Source organism: Mustela putorius, unplaced genomic scaffold (genome assembly GCF_011764305.1).
Source record: "Mustela putorius furo isolate JIRA1106 unplaced genomic scaffold, ASM1176430v1.1 tig00003845_pilon_pilon_pilon, whole genome shotgun sequence".
NCBI classification, from domain to species: Eukaryota; Metazoa; Chordata; class Mammalia; order Carnivora; family Mustelidae; genus Mustela; species Mustela putorius.
This window is the reverse complement of record NW_025421998.1, coordinates 60,361,791-60,376,967: the sequence shown is the minus strand read 5'-3', so window position 1 is coordinate 60,376,967 and position 15,177 is coordinate 60,361,791. Positions and strand designations below refer to the sequence as shown.

Here is a 15,177-nt window from a genome sequence, read left to right as displayed (position 1 = left end):
GATAGAATGTCAGCATTATATTTGGGAGGGGCTGTTTAAAACAGCGAACTCACCAACAGTCAGCACAAAAATATGAAGAACATGACACTAAAAAGAATGTGTAAAGAACACAGGTTCACAGTGTGAGAGCTGGAACAAGTTGGCAGAGTCCCGCCTCGCTCCACCGCAGCTGGGAATGCACGTGTGCACGGGGCGACTCCAGTTTCTCCCCACTCTGTGCCTTTCCTCCACCAACCGTGACAGTGCCCGTGATTACTGACTTTGGGGTTGCAAACAGAGTTCAGTGAGTAGGTGATTAGCAAACTATGGAATCTGTAAATAATGAGGACTGACTCTATAACTTTTTGAACCCCCTAGATGGGCTCAGCACTGCATTAGGTACTTATAATACGTGTTCTGTTTAATGCCCTCAATGACTCTATGGTAGACAGTGGCATTTCCTATGAAGGAGAACCACATTTTGTCTCAGAGACTTTACCTTGTTTCTACCCAATTTCATAAAGAGTACCAGAGATGAGTTAAAGCTCTGCCCTCTCTGATCCAAAACCTCATTTCTTTGTTTTAATAACTTGGTATCATTCAGGTTATAATACTTCTCCGCTTCCAGTTGGCAAAAATTTTTAAGTATTTCTGAGACTCTCATGTGAAAGGGACCTCATACCGGTAATTTTTCCACTTGCTCCTCCTGAACCGAGGCATCCTGGCTGCCCATTTAATTTTTATCTTGAGGAATCTGAGAGGAATTAGGTGCCGCTGGGCTTGTGTGTCACTGAACTCACCAGAACGATTTTTCAAACTCTAGGAGTAAAGGATGTTTTTACATGCGGGACATGATGGCTGTGAAGGCTTTTTCTTGACAGGTAAAATAATTAAGCAATTACCTAGAAAAGTATTTGTTAAAATCTGACAGTTAAGAATGCAGAGCTCCAGGAAGTCACAGGCTGTACCCATAAGCTCTTTGAAGCTTTGTGCTCTCCCAACACACTTAAAACTCTGTAATGTATTTTTGCTCTGTAATGTATTTTTAAAAAAATGCCTAGGATTTAAAAAAAAAAAAAAGCCAGATTTTCAAAGGCTTTTTTATATTTTCTCCTGACTCAGGAAGTAACTCTGAAAAACAGCGTTAGATGCAAGTTGGATACCCACGCAGCCTTAGAAGGTGTGGAGGACAACAGAACTAATGCCACTTCCACATGCACGGCGGACAGGGCTGATCTTTGCATTAGACAGACCCGCGTCCTACTTGTGCCTCTGCTTTTCCCAGCTGCACACCCTTGGTTAAGTCACTTAGTCTCAGGGGGTCTCATTTTCTTTATCTGTAAACGATCTATAATGCTTAACTCTTAGTTTGTCATCAAAACCGAAACAAAGACTGTACATGAAGAGTATTATTACAGAGGTGGTGACACACAGCGGACACGTTCACTGGAAGCTATATTTATCTTCCTCACACCACCACCTGCATCACCACAAATAACTACAATAAAAGGTGGGGTAGGACACATGCCCCAGGAGGGCTATGGAGCGCTAAGGAATATCCATTCCAGCACGAGAAGAGCGGGGGAGGGAGGGTTGTAAATAAATGTTTGGTAGAAGCTCCAGCATTCTTGAGCAGGTGAAAAGGTGGCTACAGGAGGCCATTCTAGCTAGACAGAGTAGCACATAAGCAGAGATACAGAAGTGGGAGAACACAAGCAGCCTGGGAGGCTCTGCCTGTATGGGGAAGGGAGAAAAAGGCGAGAGTCACAGAGGGGCTGAAATGACACTACGCTATTCTGCAAGTGTCTCTTCCCTCAGGGACAGGTGGACATCTATCCCCTTGTGGCTATCCACCAGCTTTTGAACATTTTCTCTATGCCTGAGGAATTTCCCACAGGACTCCTCCCTCCCTCAGCAGGAAGCCAGGAGCTCCTTTACCCAGCATCCCTTGCAGGCAGGGAGCTGATCTGTGACCACTGAGTCAGAGGCAAGGAAACAGTGGATGGGCAAGGTGTGGAGGGGCCCTGGCTCAAGGAGTGACAGCCTGTGAGGGTCTGCGGCGGGAGGTTCCCCCTGCAGTGGGAATCCAAGCCCAGTATTGGCCCCATCCTCCCAATTTTCCCCCCAAAGCCCCAAATCCAGATTTTTGTGGGAAGTCCAGTTTGGGCATGTGGGTAACTAATTCAAAAGCGTTTTTAAAAATCAGCGGGCCAGCAGAACATCCCTGCAGGTCACACAGGGTCCGCAAACTGCCATAGTGTGACCCCTTCCTTCCCCACCTGATCCAGAATAAACGTAGACCAGGCTCGCCCATCTTGTGAATATAAAAAGTTCTATAGGTATATACACCAACTGAGCTTTTTCTGAGAGAAATCATTTATGGTAAACAGTTTTACACACTACTTGCTTTTGTCAAAACCATACACTCCCTTTTTCCCCCCAATAGTGGTTCATCAGATTACAGTTGTTCACAAGTAGAATATGTGCCTATTTTAAAAATACAAGCAAGAAGGATTACTGCCACTATATGACAAAAGCTGCTTTTGCTGGTTCTTAGAATACATTTCAATAGGAATCAGAAAATAAAGTTCTCTGGGCACTCATAACTTCTGTTTTGTCACTGTCCCACTGAGTCTCTTATTTCTGTGGCTATGAGATGGGGGAGGCGAGCAGAGATTTCTCACCTCTGAACTTTTAATAAAGGCAAAGGAGCCCCAGGCGACAGACAACCCCGTTGCTCACATTATGGTCTCAGCAGGGTTCTACAGATCAGTCATTTCTTTCTCAAAGGGGCCTTGTGGCCAGGAAATCACAACCCGTAAGCCCATGAGCATACAAGGCACAAATAAAACGCCTCTCAAAAAACACATGGCAAAGTTGCCAAAGCCATAAGGAAAATAATAAAGACAATTTTTAAAAAAAACCTGTCCTTCCTCATTGTGTGATGATGAGTGAGTTCTTTGGGCATTGCCTTCTCCTGGGACTTCCCACCTCTAAGATCTCACATCCCACACACCGCCTCTCCCAGTGTTAACTTCCCTTGGACTAGGCCAAAGTTGATCCCCTCACTGGTATGTATCCTCAGTGCTATACAAGTCCTGGAAAGCAAGTTGGGCTGAGTAAGCAGGAAAGCAAGGGACAAAGGGAGGGGAGGTAAAAAGCACAGGATAAAAAAAGTCCTTGACCATTTGCATTCTAGAGAATAGTAGAACAAGCTAGCTCTGATATAGCCGTTCGTAAGGATCGGATCCTGTTCGTAGGACTTTTTTAAGCTCTGCAACAGCCCAATCAGATAGATAGTACTATTGCCCCCGTTCTGCAGAAGAGAAAACTGAAGGGCAAAAATGTTATGAAATCTACCCAAAGTCACAAAATGAATTAGTGGAGGAGCTGGCATTCAAACTTGGGATGTCTGGCTCCGGAGTCCATGCTCTCAAGCACCATGCTAACTGTAGTCACTTAAAAATACATGGCTTTTACTTTGGAAACTATATGGAGGTTCCTTAAAAAGTTGGAAACTGGGGCGCCTGGATGGCTCAGTCAATTAAACGTCTGCCTTCAACTCAGGTCATGATCCCAGGGTTATCAGATTGAACCCTGTGTTGGGTTCTTTAACAATTTTATTTATTTATTTATTTGACTGAGATAGAAAAAGAGAGAGAGAGAGCACTAGTAGGCGGAGCAGCAGGCAGGAGAAGTAGGCTTCTTGCTGAGCAGAGAGCCCAATATGGGGCTATACACACACGTGCACAGGAATATTACACACACACACACACACACACACACAGAGGAATATTACTCAGCCATCAAAAAGAATGGGATCCTACCATTTGCAGCAACGTGGATAGAACTAGAGGGTATTATGCTAAGTGAAATAAGTCAGTCAGAGAAACACAGATACCATATGATTTCACCCATGTGGAATTTAAGAAACAAAAGAGATGAATATGGGGAAGGAAAGGAAAAATAAAATCAGATAAAAACAGAGAGGGAGGCAAACCATAAGAGATGCTGAACTCTAGGAAACAAACTGAGGGCTGCTGGAGGGGGGTGGGTGGAGGGATGAGGGTAATTGGGTGATGGGCATTAAGGATGGCACTCGATGTAATGAGCTCTGGGTTTTATATGCAAATGAGGAATCACTAAATTCTACCCCAGTAACTAATAATATAGTAGGCTGAATTTACATTAATTAAATTAAATTAAATTAAATTAAAAATAAAAAAACCACATGGCTTTTATATTTTCTGTCACATTCACATACCACCTGGACTTAATTTTAATTAAACACATTTATTTTACAAAAGGAACTTTAAATCATTGCTATAAATGGAAAAACAATATCATCTGCCATAAATAGAAGGTAGTAACAAAAATGAACGCAATAATTATTAAAATAAAATTCGATCTAAATACCATCTAAACTCATTTCAGGTTTCCCTAGTGATAACTAAACCTTTGTGCTTTGGGAAACAGTGATCTAGATGCTTCCCAGACTTAAATGGTGAATGAATCATGGTGGAGGTGGGGGTATGGATCTTGAGAAAACGTAGATTCTGATTCAGTAGTCTGAATGGAGCCTGAGATTCTCCCAGGTGAGACCAACTGCTGGTCTGGGGACCACACTTTGAGTAGCTCTAAAATGTGGAAATATGTAAGAAAGGTACAATGTCCACCCCAGACCTCCAAATTAGAATCTTTGGGAGAATCTTATCAACAAGTGATTTTTATGCCCACTAAGTTTGAAAAGCTTGTTGCAGAATATCTAGGATGCTGAAACTCTCTGTCCCACACTATTGGAAGTTGTGTCTTTACTATTTTAGTAGGCTCCTTTTCTATAAACTCATTTAACTTCAGCAGGCTGGATCCATGAAAACGGCATATTGCACTTAAAACCGGAGCTGATACACAATCGTGAAAGGGAAACCAGGCTGAGTGCCCATTTACCTCTTGCCTAGGTGACGGGAAGGATTTCTAACACCTGTGAACCCCCACCTTGATGACAGCAGCTCTTTTTTTTTTTTTTTAAGATTTTATTTACTTATTTGACACAGAGAGAGAGAGATCACACGTAGGCAGAGAGGCAGGCAGAGAGACAGGGGGAAGCAGGCTCCCTGCTGAGCAGAGAGCCCAATGTGGGACTCAATCCCAGGACCCTGGGATCATGACCTGAGCTGAAAGCAGAGGCTTTAACCCACTGAGCCACCCAGGTGCCCCGCTGACAGCAGCTCTTGAAGCTGCATCTATGCAGCCCTGATCAGGCATTGTAGTTAATTATCTGGTGAAATGCTGAAAGGATTAATGCAGTCTTGCCCATGTTGAGTTCTAAAATGAAGACACACTTAAACCACAATCTAATATGAAACATAGCAAGTCATGCCTCTAATGAGCTCATAAATTGGTTTCCTTTTATAAGACTCTTACTGAAACGCAAATTTGTTCCCAGATCATTCATCCAACTTGTTATGATATTTGGACAGTATTTGGTGATGGGGGAAAAAATGGAGCTATTGATAATATTTATCATTGACTCAGGTATTTACATTATAGCTAAATGTCATGAAAATCATTATGTGTGCAGTTCCCAAGGGTGAAGGGAGAAAATATTGATTTCCAGTCCCTTTCTTTTTTCTTTTTTTTTTTTTTTTTGCTGCCATTGAAAGAGCTAAAAGAAGAACAAGGCTTATTAAAAATACATGATATTAATCACACATTTATAAGTAAGCCTCATTTTATATAACAGCTATGCTTCTGAAAAATAGCATCTCTAATTTTGGAAAATTGAGGTATGCTTTAAGTATACAAAAGGAGTTTATTATGCAATGAAAACCCATAATCGATAAACCCAAAATTCATTACACTGAGTGAAAGAAGCCAGTCGCAAAAGGCCACATACTGTATGGTCCCTTTATATGAAAATCCAGATAGGTAAATCCACAGAAGTAAAAAGAAGTAAAAAGCTGGGGGTTGTCAGGGCTGAGAATACAGAAGAGCAGGAGCGACTGCTAATGGATTTCTTTTTGGGGTGATGAAAATGTTCTGAAATTAGATGATGGTGATGGTTGTGCGGTCCTGAATATTCCAAAAACCACTGAACTGCACAATTTAAGACAGTGTATTTTATGGTATCTGAATTATACTCCAAGAAGGCTGTTTTTACAAAAAACAATTTGTGCCACATGGTTAATTTCAGGCAAAACAGAATACAGGGCAAAAAATATTAAGAGAAATATACGGTGCTGTGGAAACATGAATTAATTGCTTCCATGGGTAAAAGACATGTCAAAAACATAAGGGACCTCTTTAGCAGGCCTTCCATGGTTAAGGGAATGAGGACAGTACGAGCAAAGCTTTGGGGTGTGTGGCAGCCGCTCACAGCCAACATGTCACAGAGCCAGGTTGTCAAGCAATTCGAGCTTTATTCTGTAGGGCTTCTGAAGACAGAAAAGATGTTAGATGTTAGATACTTGTGTTTTAAAAACAGCATCCTAGGGGCCACGTGTGGAAAATGAATTAGAGGGAGAAGCAGCAAATACATAGACCACATGAGCAAGGGTGGGTATTTATTAAATTTTTATTGAATTAGAATCACAGTAAGAGGGATAGAACCAAGAATATTAGTTTGGATATCTGGAATGGGGGAGAAGAATCAGGCCAGGATAACCCCAGTGCTCCCTGAGAAGCTAAGTAAGGTGGATGGGAGAAAGTGTGTGTATGGTGGGGAATGGCATAGACAGGCAGGGAGAAGTGGGTTTAATCTGAAGCGTATGAGGTGCTTTTGGCAAATGGAGATTCAGATCTGAAATTTAGGGATGAATCGGGACTGGTGGTAGTGATTCAGGAATCTTTACATAGGCAGTTGGGTATGTTTCATTCTCTCAGCCTAACTGTTATGAAGATTTTAAACCACTGAGTTCCCTTCTATAATTTCTAATTTAGTCAGGGACATGACTAATAATGGCAGTCAGTGAGGTGGCTGATCCTGCTAATTGCCTATTCAATAACCATTCCCTCTTCTTCCTCATAGCAAAATCCCTAATTTGTGGGTGGGAGGTGGTGCTTGCAATTTACCCAGCTAAAAATATTTGCTTTCTCAGACTTCCTTATATTTCGAGCAACTTTGTGACATCATCTTGGCCAATGAGATATAGGAGGAAATAGCTAGGGAGGGCATCACTTTCTGAATAAAAAGGTGGGATACAGCAGCCATCTTGTGACCATGAGGCAACCAGATGTAATATGAAGTCCTACAGGCTAAGGATGGTGAATCAGGAAGATGGGGAGCATTGTTTGAGCTCCTGCATCAGCCCTGAACTGCCTTTCTTTGAAGTCTAGTCTGGTTCCATAAGATAAACTTGCATCTGTTTAAGCCAGTTCTGACGTGTATGTTGTTTTATTTTGTTTGTTTGTTTTGGTAGCCGAATGCAATCTTAACTGACACAAGTCACATTTGAACTAATATATATATTAGTGTTATTGTAAATGTTAGTATTATATTACTATATAACTTACATATAGTGAGATGACAAAAACATGACCATTTCAATTACTAAAAAGAAAGTCTAAAAACAAAGTATTTTTTTTTAAGTTTTTATTTACTTGAAGAGAGAGAGAATGAGTGAGAGAGAGAGAGAGCAGGGGAAGGGGAGGAAGAGGGAGAGGCATACTCCTTACTGAGCAGGATGCTGACATGTGGCTTGATCCCTAGGATTCCAGGATCATGACCTGAGCTGAAGGCAGATGGTCAACCGACTGAGCCACCCAGTCACCCCCAAAATATTTACTCTTATTGCCAAGAAGTACTGAAAGCATTAAGGGATTTAAGAGGTAGTATAGAGCATTGGATCTTTCTTTTTCCAAACAGTGTGATAAAATCTGGGGATAATATGGGACTACCGTATTAAGAAAATTCATGAATATACACTCTATTAATGAGCATATGTGCACAAAACTTCCTTCTGGATGAGGTAAACTGAGCTGGCATATTTAAATGGCTTTAGCTAAAATGAATGTTCTTAAAGATGGGATTGTTCACATGATTCTCCCAAGAATTATAATCTGTGGAAGAAAGAATCTTTCTACTCCCCCAGGCCCTCGGTAAACATAGCTAAGAAAATAGCATGTCCTCAAACCACAGCATGCTGGCCCTTCACAGAAGAGCTTTGGCTGGACTGTGCTCTGGGATTATGTCTCCGGAACCGCAGTCCATAATGTTCTAGGAAACATTTATTATTGCCTTCTACCACAAAACTTCCATTGTCTTCACGGCAGGGACCATGTGGAACACTTAGATCTCTATGGCAACAGTGATTGCTTTGAAGACCTGCCAGGAGAAAGTTGTCCCAGGTTTTAGGACCCGGAAAAGCTGTGCAACTGATCTGTTTTTATCTCATGCCCACTGTGGATCAAGTAACTATTTGTGTTTTCCTCTTTGTTTTGGCTACTGGGAAGCTCTGACAAATTTTTAATCCTCTCTCCAGAAACTACACAAGGCTTTATAATAAACTCATCTCTAGAAACCACCTACACCTTATAAAATAGCCTTATTCTCTAAATTACCTCTGATTTTATCTGGCTTTCCAATGTGTGTGTTCTCGCTACCCTGGTTTCATTCTCTATTAATTTTGTTTGCCACTTATTTTTGTAATCTCCTCAAATGCTTAATGGACTAGGAAATATTTAAGGCAAACAACTTTTAAAAGCATCAGATAATAGCAGCTACTTTATTGACCATTGCTATGAAGAAGGCACCATGCTCAGCATGGACCCTATCTTAAGTTATTTACCTTCAATATGAAATAAGTACTATTATTATGCCCATTTTACATATAAGAAAAATGAGGCATAAAGAAATTATCTGTCCAAGGTCACACAACAAATAAATGATGATTCAAGCCCAGGTATTCTGAATGACAAAATTTCTAGAAAAAAAAGAGATAATAGTATTGAATTTCTAAAAGAAGCAGAGGCCTTCTGATTTTACAGGCTGAGCTTAACATTCTTCAGCTTTAAAGGAGAAACTTTAAAGTTTCAAATACATCTGCCCCAAATTTAATACGTCTTGTCTATAAAGTCATGCCCCATGATCCATAGCAACATAGGGGAATGAGACAATAAAAGTCAAAAGGGCACATAAGCCAAAAATACTAAAGTTTTGCTTTTAGAACCTAGAGGTTTTCATTCATTCACTCCCTTGTTCATGCAATACTCATCATGAACCATGCATGGTCAGGTTCTGGGAACAGAGATGAAATAGACAAGCACCTGCCCTTCAGGAGCTCAGCTGTAATAAGCGAGAGTCAGGGAGGCAAAGGGTACCTGGGTTTATAAATGGGCTGTTGGTCTCTACGTCACAGCGGATAACGGGAGTAAGAAGAATCAGCTTCTTTGTAGGGCTATTGCGATGCTTTCGTACATAGAAAGCTTAGTCTACGCTGGCATGTACTATGTATTTAGTACATGCTAGCCCTTAGCTCCTAAGGCACAGTGGACAGCGGCCCGGGCATCTTGCTTTGTCACACACACATACTCATATGGACACATGTTCTCAAAAGTTCAAGAACTGAGGCCATCTACTCCTCTGAGCTTCTCCCTAGGAGCTGACGAACTCACAATACATAAGCACTCTTTTCTGGAAGACACCATCTCCGATTCAGTGTCTTGTTGGAACAGATCACCCACGCACGGTGACACTTCGAGTTGCACTTGAAAATCTTCCATGGAACCTGGTCCACCCAATGCCTGCTCGGCATTTTCCCCACATTTGCTCTGCTTCGCTCTGTCAGCATGGCACGTAACTACACGATTCCCCTGCTGTGTAACGGGTCAGGTTCCCTCTTGAACAGGTCGCAGGAAAGACCGAAGTAGAATTGCAAAACGGGAGTCTCAAGTGCGTTATTGGCTGAAGCCGGTAAGAAACCATATGGGCTGCACCTGCCCAGCAACTGTGGGGAACGGGACGTCTCTTCAGTTTCATGCAGTGGCTAAATAAGAAGTAACTGATCGTTTTCTCACCATTCCTAACTCATATTTAATAGTTCCCTCTCAAAGTTTGTTTTGTCATGCCATCAACGAAGTCAGTCAAACATTACGATTCCTTTCTAAAATATTCCAGCAGCCAGATGGCAGGAACGCTACTGTGACAAGGCAAAACTCGCCTAAAGATAACTTCATGATGCAGAATCATGCTTGATGGCACTTGGTTAAGCATATTCACCCAGAGACACCTCTTTGGTTGCCCCACTTAACCCACGCTCTTTACACCAAAACTTTATAATTCCAGGAATAAGGCAAACATCCAACACTGCAATAGGAAACAGGCTGGTAAAACAAACACATTTCTACTTCTCTAAGGTCTGAATTTTAGGCAGAAATATAAAATCACTAGAAGACCACACATTAGAATAAGGTCTCTCTCTAGAAACAATGTTACTATACTTTAAAGTGTCAAATACTGTCTGCCCCAAATTTAATGTATATTTACAACACATTGGCTTGAAAACAACTTTTCTTCCTCTGCTGAGTTATTTCTGTAGAGTGTGTGCTTTTTTTGTTGTTTTTGTGTCTACTTAAGAGTTAAGGAAAGTGTCTTTATAAATTCTAGGATGTAGGAAAGTTGACTGATTCCTGGTGAAAATTCTACTATGTGTTCTCCTCTAGAGTTAATTATATTTTGGTTTCTCATACCTTTGCTAGGTTAAATTATTCAGTGGTGTGTGTGTGTGTTTGAGTAACCACAAAATCACAACCTGTTCTATACGGTTTCTGAACAATAAATCTAAAAAGAGTGTTGGCAGGCTAGGCCAGCTGGCTTTCTCCTGTTTCTAAAACTGTATGTTCTTAGACACACACGCTTCCTCCATTCCTTCTGCTGCTGGCTAACTTCAGACAAAATCTGTGACAAAATCTCATACACACAATTATATGAAAACAACAGAGACTCCTGGAAAGGAACAAAAAGGGGGCAGGGCAGGAAGCCAAACTTCAAGTCTCGTGCCTTTGCTTCAGGTGATCGAAAATTGTCTGTTTACGGTGGTAGGTACAGAATTTGAAGTCTGTGTACTCGGGTTCTTAACCCTGGCTCCTCCCGGTAAGGCATAAATGGGCTTTTAAAAGTGTATGACTTTTTATTTGCTCATCCGTAAAACTGGCAGAATAACAGTATCTCCCTTAAAGAACTGTGACTTCCCTGAGGTGATGTTCATACAGGCATTTGGTAAAGCCCTCTGCAGTGTACGTTTCCTTTCCTGTTATTTCTCAACTTTCTTTTGTTCTCCGTCCCCCCTCCCCCCCTTTTTTTGTGGTTTTTAAATGTACCTCTAAAATGCACTGCCTGGAAAACTGGACTAATCTGTGTGCTACCACAGTGAGTGGATTTTTAGCATTAAATTTTTATTTACTTTTTTATCAAGGTAACGCATAAGTCAAGTGCACAAATCTCAAGGGAATGACTTCATAAATATCTATAGGTATACACCTGTGGATCACTGGTAAGGCAAGGGAAGGAGGATTTCCAACACCCCAGAAAGCCCACTCATGCCCTGTCCTGGTCATTACAAGGCCCAGAGGCAACCCCACTTCTAACCTGTATTGCCATCATTAGCTTTGCCTAAAGTTACGAAAATAAACAAACAAAAACCAGCTCAGGGAAGGTTGGGGTCCCAGTGATGACTACTATGTCTGACCAAAAGAAATATATTTCCAACCCGCCTTCTGAAACGATAAAAGATTTTGATAATAAGGACAGGGGCATTAACTAAATCACACAGGTCATGTAGAACAAGGGCCTCATTTTGTAGCTAATGACACTCCTGGAGGCGAAGTGACAGCCCAACTTCCTGCTACAAAGTAACTCTGCTTCCAAATACAAAAACATCCCGAATATGAGGGATGCTGCCGGGGCATCCCAGCGAGCCGGGAACAGCTCTCGGGGGCCTCTCCCGGTAGAACTTTCCAGGGAGCAGCGTACACTCGGTCCCCACGCGGCTCCAGCTCCCGCTGCAGGCACACCCACGCGGCTGGCACGCCACGCTCAGAAGGCACTGTTCCTGCGAGGCTGTGCCTTCCTGCCCACAGGGCAGGGCTTGTCCCTCACACGGGCTTTCCAAGTGCCGGCTCCCGCAACCCTGCTCCCCTCCGCCTCTGGGGGCTTGGGGGGAGAGGCAGTCTCTGCCACCTTCTCTGACTCCTTCAGGGGACTTTAAAGCCCACGTGGGGCCAATTCTAAATCTCTGGAGCACAGCCAGTTTAGTGATCTTGGGGCCTGGAGATGAGCACTGGGAGGGGAGTCCTGAGACCTGTCAGGTCCCAGCTAGGTCGCCACGCACGAGCCGTGTGACCTTGGGCAAGTCACTTTACACCTCCGGGACTGGCTTCTGTATCCCCAAAGCCATCTCCAGCCCTGCCATGTCCTTAGTGCTTCTTTACTTCGCCCCAGCTCTTCCTGAGTCTGCCCCCTCCTCACCGAGACCCCAGCCTTTTGTTCGGGGGTGGGGCAAGCGGGAAAGAGAGAAAGGGAGAGCTCGGTGAAGCCCAGGCCAGGCAGCCTGGGCGCGCCAGGGGCCGCTCACTGGACAGTCGGGTCAGGAGAAGTCACCAGGCAACCCCACGGTGACCTCGTTCCTTCCGCGGTCCCGTTACGGCCGGGCTCGGAGGGCGCTACCCGGAGGGCGGCGGGCGGCTGGGGGCGGGGATTCCCGGGCACACGAGCGCGCGCGCGCGGCAACACTATCCGGTCCACTCCGTACCGGGACCGGCTCGAGCGGCCGCTGCCCCAGCACGTCACCCCACCATCCCCAGCCCGGTACGGACCCGGACGCGGTCGCGCACCGCTACCTGCAGCTAGGTAGGACTCAGGCTCCGGACGACGTCCCTGCCGCCGCCTCCAGGCTCGGGGCTCTGTCCCGCAGCTCGAGTGCTCCAGGCGCCGCCGCCGCCGAGGCCACGCTGCGCTCGGTGCCGCTGCGCTCGGTGCCACTGAGCTCGGTGTCACTGCGCTCGGTGCGCCCAGCTCCCTTGCAGCCGCCTGCTCTGGGGCTGCCGGGACGCGGAGGCGGGGCCCTCGCCCCACCTGCTCCGCGGGCTCCTGCCCCTGTCGCCGCCGCCCAGCGCGCAAGGACGCGGCCGGGCGGGCGGGGCGGCTCTGGAGGCCGGGGGCGGGTCCCAGCGGCAGGGGCGCGCCTCTCCTGGTGCGCGTCCAGAGTCCCAGCCGCGGAGAGAGGGGGCCTAAGGCCCCGCCACGCTGGGGACATGCCACTGCTCCACCAATTCACTCCAAGACATCTGGAACCCTTCTTATGCTCCAGGAGGAATAATAAGCTGTGGTGACAAAAGAGAGAACAAAAATCACCTTCTGCCCTCTCAGAGTTCACGGTCTAGAAAGGGAAACTAATGGGCAAGTACAGTCCAGAACCAAGAGGGTGTGGTCGTGGAGGTGGTGCCAATCCAGGCTTGGGGGAGGTCAGTGAAATCTTCTTCAGGAGGTGATGCCCAAGAGACATCATCTAACTGAAAAATGAGCATGAATTAGCCAGGTGAAGGAGGTCCTGGGGAGGTAGACTGTCCCAGGAGGAGCCTAAGGGGAAAGGAAGTGGACTGTGTTTGGAAACTGAAATGTGTGAGCCGGAAGAACTTGGTGCGGCCAGCACACGCCCATCATACTTCATGTTCAGGCCCCCTGGAAGATGCAGAAAGTTTGTGTCTAAGGCTGGGTGTGTCCCTTTAGGTGCAGTGCTCCTTTGGTGAGGATCTCCTACCTCCCAATGTCCTGGACCTTCCTACTGGTGGAGGAGCAAAGAGGATACTCACGGACTCTTCCGCTCAGCCCTGCAGTGTTTGAACATCTGCTAGAAGCCAGCCCTCTGCAGGGTCTTTGAGGTATGCTGGTGAGGGAGGCAGGGTCTCTAACACTAAGGGAACTATTGGGCTGGAGCAGAGAAGAGACCTGTGCTCAGGGTTGTGCCAAGGCCACGTATGAAGTGCAGGGGAACACAGGGAAAGAAGCAGTTAATACCAGCAGGAAGGATCTCACACATGGGTTGCAACCCGTCTTCAGGTTCAGATTGTGTAGGAGCTGCTGTCAAAGTATGTTCCCACGCAGCCCTTAGCTGGTTTCTTAATTACCCATGTTCATAGCAAGGATAAATAATTCACTCCGGATGTCTTTCACTCCTGGGTTGTCAAGAACATGGATTTCCGTTGGATTTAGGTGAAAAAGGGCATATGTGTAGTCAGTGGAAAACAGTGACGTACTTGCTTCCTGCCTATTTGTGCTGTGTTCCTCCTGCCTTTCTTCCTTTTGAAGCCATAAAATGATCATGGGTATGAAATGTGAAAAACTTTGCTCAACCTAAAATTCAAAAACAATTTTGTTCAGGTGAACACTACTTAAAAAAAAAAAAATCCCTGAAACATAACCACAAGACACTCTCCTCCAAATCCCTAATGCTTATTCTCATTGAACACATAACAACTAGAATTCTAATCTTTCAAAAAAGGAAGAAAAGATAAATTACCGGAGAAGACATTTCCATAAGGCCAGAGAGCTCCCATCAGGGCTTCAGCTGAGCGGCCCAAGCAGGAGTTAGTTGAATGGATAGGCTGCTGGCTCTGTCATTCCATTTTCCATGTTCCTCATGGCTGAACACAAATGGGATGTCTAGGGATGCTGTAACCAGGTGACAACCAAGAGACAGTGAACATGAAGCCACAAGACCAATATGACTAGGATGACTGAGTGAAAAAGAGCCTGGCATTGTTGGGCATTCCAGGCAATGCCAGCAACAGCCCCTCACTGAACATCTTGCCATGTGAGAAAAATAGTCCCCATTTGTTTAAGCCACTAGGCTGGGTTTTCTGTTCCTTGCAGCCAAACGGACTCCTAATGGTTATAGTGACCTGGTGACGGGCAAATGTCTCTTCTCCCATAGCTCGCAAATGTCTGAAAAAGCTCACTTTCATACCCTCTACTTGTAAACATGTATTTCCAGCTGCTATGACTTCCTGAGCTCGTCAGGAGAAAGGTGCTAGAGAAATCATAAATGTTTTATACATGTTTCCACATCAATTCTTCAAGTGTTTATGAGCAGCTATTAGATGGTGATAATGTACTGGTTCTTGGGGTGCAAAGATGAATTCACAGCTTTGCCTCCAGGGAGCAAACAGCTTAGAGGAGGACATGAGCTTGCAAATAGAGTTTTA

General features: G+C 44.6%; 1 protein-coding gene and 1 long non-coding RNA gene across 5 annotated transcripts in view; one reads left to right on the top strand and one right to left on the bottom strand.

Annotated features, from left to right (window-relative positions):
• The window catches only part of WIPF3 (WAS/WASL interacting protein family member 3), a 76,699-nt gene extending 63,631 nt beyond the window's left edge, over positions 1-13,068 (bottom strand). Inside the window, exon 1 of one of the 4 annotated variants that reach the window (XM_045062836.1) lies at positions 12,814-13,068. The gene's annotated coding sequence lies outside the window, so the exon portion shown is untranslated. Of the gene's footprint in view, positions 1-12,789 lie in introns of all 4 variants that reach the window. The other 3 variants (XM_045062834.1, XM_045062833.1, XM_045062835.1) reach the window with 3 other exon arrangements.
• Positions 12,706-15,177, top strand: part of LOC123387029 — a 72,259-nt gene continuing 69,787 nt past the window's right edge. Inside the window, exons 1-2 of the long non-coding RNA XR_006601365.1 lie at positions 12,706-12,823; positions 13,703-13,854. This is a non-coding gene — a long non-coding RNA (uncharacterized LOC123387029). The remainder of the gene's footprint in view (positions 12,824-13,702; positions 13,855-15,177) is intronic.